At 42.8% G+C, this 6,829-nt stretch overlaps 1 long non-coding RNA gene across 1 annotated transcript in view; it reads right to left on the reverse strand.

Annotated features, from left to right (window-relative positions):
* LOC139022756 (uncharacterized) overlaps positions 1–4,416 on the reverse strand; it is a 24,730-nt gene extending 20,314 nt beyond the window's left edge. Inside the window, exon 1 of the long non-coding RNA XR_011473794.1 lies at positions 4,160–4,416. This is a non-coding gene — a long non-coding RNA (uncharacterized lncRNA). The remainder of the gene's footprint in view (positions 1–4,159) is intronic.
* Between the last annotated feature and the right edge of the window lie 2,413 nt (positions 4,417–6,829).

The raw sequence follows: 6,829 nt of genomic DNA on the forward strand, positions 1-6,829 counted from the left end.
GAACGATCCGGCAGGAATGAACCAGCGGACTGGACTCCGTTCGACATGCCATTACCATCAGGGAAGATATTGGGACAACAGAGCACGGCGCTACAGGAGATAGCGATTTCAGTCCAGAACTTCTCTGCTAGCTTGGCGAGTGGCGGGGTCGAGGGTTCCAGTATCTTGTGGATTGGGAAGGATATGGTCCAGAGGAGAGGAGTTGGATTCCTCGGCGTCAGATCCTTGATGCTGACCTGCTTCGTGACTTCTACCGCCTTCACCCTGGCGCTCCGGGTAGTACGCCCGGTGGCGTTCGTCGGAGGGGGGGGTACTGTCACGAATCCCGCTTCCTGAGTCTGTTTTTGCCTGTGTTCTGTCCTGGAGTGTTTTTTCCGGTGTCCTGGAACGCACCCTGTCTGGTTGCCGGGCGACGTAGCTAGTTGGAGGATCTCTGAGTACCCGCACCTGTATCCCATCAGCTTTCTGCACACCTGGTCCTGATCATCACCCCTCCACTTCATAAGCGCTGACCTGACATCCATTCCCTGCCGGATCGTTACCCATGAACAGTATGTTGTGCCAGCGTATCAGCCTCCAGTTTGATAGAGTTTGTTTTGTTGTTTTGTACGTCTTGCTTGCCTTGAACTTACCTCCGTTTTTTCTGTCTACAGTCATTCACCCGGAACACTCATCCCATCCCTACCTGGTTGTCGGTGACTTCAGTTACTTCCTTGGATCTGCTTACTCAATTCCATCAACTCACCTCCGCTGCCCGCTCCGCTACTTGGATTTTTCTATCACTACATTTAAACTTGTAAATAAATACTCACCTTCGTCTTACTCTCCTTGTCCTGGTCTGCTTCTGGGTTCTACTTTAGAGAACCGTGACACAAACAGTCTGAGGGGAGATGTTCCCACAACTAGTACAGAGGGCTGTTTGAGAATAGCCAAGCGGCAACATGACTGTATGCTGGTGTCAGGTTCAGAAAGCACAGCTCTGTATCATCACTCCATTTCTCTTATAAGGCCACCTACCTATTACTAGGAACTCCACTGAATCTTACTAACAGACTGCCTGAGTGGATATATATGGGGATTTTCTGCTGCATGGGAAAGCAAAGTATGTCTTTACTTTAGACTTCAATCAGTTTTTAATGTAATTGGCATTGTCTGCATAATGTAATGTTGCCATACCTAATCAGACTCTCTTAAAGTAATGTCCAACATTTGTCAGTTGAATTGGTATCCATGTGTGCTTACTTGATTAACACACATTTGCATATTGGCAGAACTTGTTGTCCATACCACTCACCATGCGTATGCTCCAGGTGTTTCTTGAGTCCAAAGTCATTTGCTCGGTTCTTACTTTCTGCTCAACGTCCATAACGTCTCCAACATTTATTATGTAGATTTCAGTTTAGTCCCCATATGCCGCGCCCATGCTGCCTCTGCCCGTAATATGTTGAAACATTTGAATCCTAAGGAATTTGACCTTCAACAGATTGTGATGCATAATGCATGGCTGAACAACAGAGAAGACATTTAAACAGCTCCAGGTAGACATAAACTGAGAGACCCTGAGTCACACACTCACAAAACAACTGCATTTTTAAGCCGACAATTTTATAAGCCCCAGTAACTTTACCCACTGTCCAATGACCTTTACGAGAGCGACTCCCGGCCGTATTGAGTAATACGTGCAATATGTATCTATTGATAGTTGTGATATTTTGAGGAACACATCAAAACCAAATTATAAGAGGAAACCATTATATTTTTGACCAAAAAAAACAGCATAAGTCAAACAACAAATTGTGCTTTAGTCCCCATCCTTTGTTTTCATGATGGTTACTCTCCCAACTTAGAGTGCAGTACTTTGCCTTAAATGGATGGATTACAAGGGTTTTGGTACCATGGTGAACTGTTAATGCTTTTCAGGACGTTTAAATGATATAAACTAACTTTTGAGATCTGTATTTATATATATCAATTGTGTTTGGAGAACAATTTCCTCGATTTGAAATGGTTATTCCAGTGTCAATAATTTAATTATATTCTGTATTTTTCTTTGCTAAAAGGGACGTTGATTACTTTATTAAAATAAGAACAATTCATTTTAACTTGTTCATAACAGGATAATAGATTTATCTAAAAAAAGAAACGGTATAAATAATGACCATTGATGTGTTAAAATATTGCACAGATATGATCGTGTCTAATGTAAGCTGCTAAATGGTCTAAATTACACAGAGAAAATATAAATAAAATGCATTAAAGATATTGGTTTTGTTTTACTCCCTTTGCATGGAATTAGATTCATGCTAAAATAATTGAAATAGAATGACTTACTGAAATGCATATTGAAGGGAAATGTAAATGCATGAGTGATGGATCAGGGTCCACCGGTATTGTAAGCCTAAACCGACAGAGGAAGTGTGATGCCTCCGAGGCCTAACTTTATTAGAACACACATTTCCATGACCAGAGGAAAATGTTACTGCCAAAATGAGTTAGATAATATATGGATGTGTTCTCATATTCTACACCAAGTTGGGTAAATCCCAGAAGCAACAATCAGTGTTTGTATATGAATTCACAAATCCCTTTCAGCATGCCCATGCTGTTTTAAGATAATTGCACACAAACAAATATACTATTTTGTTAGTACTATATTCATGTTCTTACACCAAAAATTCTGCAAAGATTTGACACCTGTGTTTTCAGCCTTTAGTATCTCTGAAGCATATACCTTTTACTGTATTTGTTGGTCTGACGATGTAACCTGACGATGTGAACTAATGGAGTCCATTTAGTTATGGTAATTCCATTAATACTTGCAAGGTCAGCACAGCGCTGAAACCTATACAAATTACTGTAAATGTGAGGAAAAGGTCTTTATTGACTCATAAAAGGCTACTCTTTACTGCTCCTTCAGAGTTCATTGCCGTTTTCAAAAACCATTCACTTATCCATTTGTATTGTAAGAGCTTTTAGATGTAATTAGGGTTCGCTGGTGAAACGCAACCCTAAAAACCCAACAGATCAATACTAGGCATATGTTATTTTCCCAGTGTATGCAACAGCTGCTGTTCTTTAAATGGCAGCAGTAACTTGATGCATTGTAATGCAAACATTTATAAATATATGCATAACTGACCAATAGACGTTTAGTGTTTTTATCCAGGCAGCCCTGACATCTGTAGCACACAGGACTAATGGCATGCGTGGCAGGTACAGCATCGTGGGGGAATAAAGACCCATTAAAGGATGTGGGTAATAATTAGCGTGGTGGAGGCCGGCCTGACTAAAAGCAGGTAACTCTGCATAAATGATGATTAGTCGTGGCAAAAGTCTAATTTGCATCAGTATTTAGATGTGCTGCAGTTGGCTGCCTGCGCCTACGAGCCGCCCTCAAGGCGCATAATGACTCTGTCAGGAGAGATGATGAGGGGGGCTGCAGCGGTGCAGTATGGGGCCTGGTCGGCCCACACAAGCCAGGCTCCTTCTAATGGTCACTGATCCTGAAGAGATGGAGACACTGTAATCTCATAGTGAGGACAACCATGGCTACTTCCCTTCATTGATGACACACATGTGCACACACACACAGTTTGCAGTAGTAGGCTCATTTACATGTTAGTTTCTTTTTTCTCTGTCTGTGAAATATATTTCAGAGAATGTCACTCTCGTGATTTACATCAACGGCACCCGGCAGCCTCCTCAGTGCTTACTTTGATCTGTCAGGATGTCCTAGTAAAGCGGGAAAGGTTGCTCGTCTGGTAATTTGGGTGACGCTCTGTAAATTGCATCTGAAGATAAAATCTCTTGCTTGTTGTTGTCAAAGGCGTTTGGACCAGCGTGTGTTACAGCATTCTAATTTCTAACAATATCATATGAGTACCTGGAGCCATAGATACCCCTTTGACTCCTCGTATACCAACTAAATATAACAACAAATGTTTTCATAGCAAAGACTGTCGCCCCCGGNGTACCTGGAGCCATAGATACCCCTTTGACTCCTCGTATACCAACTAAATATAACAACAAATGTTTTCATAGCAAAGACTGTCGCCCCCGGACATATTTTACTCAGCACATGGGTAGGTTCATTGTTCAGCCCAGTCTTTTCTCGTGGCCTGTGCAGCAAGCCTCTAATGCAGTAAACCTGAGAACTCACCCATTGATTCCGATCTCATCAGTTGGTGATGGAGGCTGATGTAATTGTGGAGTCCCTCTCCTCCTCTAACTGCATTTACATTTGATATACAGTAAGCAGTGTTTAAGGCAGTGATAGATTTAATCTTTGCAGTTTCATGCAGTTTTCAGATGTTGTGTTGTTCCCTCTCTCTCTCAGCTTCCTCTGTAGAGAATATAGTAGAGGATGTGAGTGAGCTTCACATTTAAGATCATCCTAATGGCTCATAATGGCTGAGAGAGCTGTGGCCTGACGTTTTTCACCTACCCTGGCACAGCGCACAGCATTGCTTTAAAGCTAAACAAAGAAACAGGCTTATACTAGGCTCATTGAATAGTGCTGGCGTGACAATAGGTATGGGTGGCCTCATAGCTACAATGCTGACACATGCCTTGTATTATTGAAGCAAAGGCGAGTTCTGGAATATCTAGTCTACAGTGTCTGGTGCCGACAAGGCATTTAGAGATATGATGTTTTTTTTGTAGTCAGATAACTTGTCTGGACTGTAATATACTTGAAGAAGAATACTTCATGATCCATTGTCATTTTTAGATCACATTATGTATACGGTGCCTTCGGAAAGTATTCAGACCCCTTCACTTTTTCCACATTTTGTTAGGTTACAGCATTATTCTAAAATGTGTTTTTTTTATGTTCTCATTAATCTACACACAAAACCCCATAACAACAAAGTAATTTTTTGTACATTTTTGCTAATAAATAAAGGGAACACTTAAACAACACAATGTAACTCCAAGTCAATCACACTTCTGTGAAATCAAACTGTCCACTTAGGAAGCAACACTGATTGACAATAAATTTCACATGCTGTTGTGCAAATGGAATAGACAAAAGGTGGAAATTATAGGCAATTAGCAAGACACCCCCAAAAAAGGAGTGATTCTGCAGGTGGTGACCACAGACCACTTCTCAGTTCCTATGCTTCCTGGCTGATGTTTTGGTCACTTTTGAATGCTGGCGGTGCTCTCACTCTAGTGGTAGCATGAGACGGAGTCTACAACCCACACAAGTGGCTCAGGTAGTGCAGRTCATCCAGGATGGCACATCAATGCGAGCTGTGGCAAAAAGGTTTGCTGTGTCTGTCAGCGTAGTGTCCAGAGCATGGAGGCGCTACCAGGAGACAGGCCAGTACATCAGGAGACGTGGAGGAGGCCGTAGGAGGGCAACAACCCAGCAGCAGGACCGCTACCTCCGCCCTGTCTCTTATACACATCTAGATGTGTATAAGAGACAGGTTTAAGTGTTCCCTTTATTTTTTTGAGCAGTGTATATATAAAAAAAAAAATGAAATATCACATAAGTATTCAGACCTGTCTCTTATACACATCTAGATGTGTATAAGAGACAGGCACTACCTGAGCCACTTGTGTGGGTTGTAGACTCCGTCTCATGCTACCACTAGAGTGAGAGCACCACCAGCATTCAAAAGTGACCAAAACATCAGCCAGGAAGCATAGGAACTGAGAAGTGGTCTGTGGTCACCACCTGCAGAATCACTCCTTTTTTGGGGGTGTCTTGCTAATTGCCTATAATTTCCACCTTTTGTCTATTCCATTTGCACAACAGCATGTGAAATTTATTGTCAATCAGTGTTGCTTCCTAAGTGGACAGTTTGATTTCACAGAAGTGTGATTGACTTGGAGTTACATTGTGTTGTTTAAGTGTTCCCTTTATTTTTTTGAGCAGTGTATATATAAAAAAAAAAATGAAATATCACATAAGTATTCAGACTCTTTACTTAGTACTTTGTTGAAGCACTTTTGGCAGCAGTTACAGCCTTGAGTCTTCTTTGCTATGACGCTTCAACCTTGGCACACCTGTGTTTGGGGAGTTTCTCCCATTCTTCTCTGTAGACCCTCTCAAGCTCTGTCAGGTTGGATGGGGAGCGTTGCTGCACAGCTGTTTTCAGGTCTCTCCAGAGATGTTCGATGGGGTTCAAGTCTAGCCTCTGGCTGGCCCTCTCAAGGACATCCAGAGACCTGTCCCAAAGCCACTCCTGCGTTGTCTTGACTGTGTGCTTAGGGTCATGGTCCTGTTGGAAGGTGAACCTTCGCCCCAGTCTGAGGTCCTGAGCGCTCTGGAGCAGGTTTTCATCAAGGATCTCTCTGTACTCTGCTCCGTTCATGCCTCCATCCTGAATAGTCTCCCAGTCCCTGTCGCTTAAAAACACCCCACAGTATGATGCTGCCACCACCATGCTTCACCGTAGGGATTGTACCAGGTTGGCCGACCGCATTATCTACCAAGAGAATTCTCTTCGATCATAATCACAGTCATGTTTATCCCCCCCCAAGCAGACACATCGACGGCCCTGAAATAACTTAATTTGACTGTATGTAAATTGGAAACCGCATATCCTGAGGCTGCATTTATTGTAGCTGGGGATTTTAACAAGGCTAATCTGAAAACAAGGCTCCCTAAATTTTATCAGCATATCGAATGCGTGACCCGGGCTGGCAAAACCCTGGATCATTGTTATTCTAACTTCCGCGACGCTAATAAAGCCCCCCCCTGCTCCCTCCTTTCGGAAAATCTGACCACGACTCCATTTTCTTGCTCCCAGCCTATAGACAGAAACTAAAACAGGAAGCGCCCATGCTCAGGTCTGTTCAACGCTGGTCAGACCAATCG

Source organism: Salvelinus sp. IW2-2015, linkage group LG22, assembly GCF_002910315.2.
Source record: "Salvelinus sp. IW2-2015 linkage group LG22, ASM291031v2, whole genome shotgun sequence".
In the NCBI taxonomy this organism is placed as follows: domain Eukaryota; kingdom Metazoa; phylum Chordata; class Actinopteri; order Salmoniformes; family Salmonidae; genus Salvelinus; species Salvelinus sp. IW2-2015.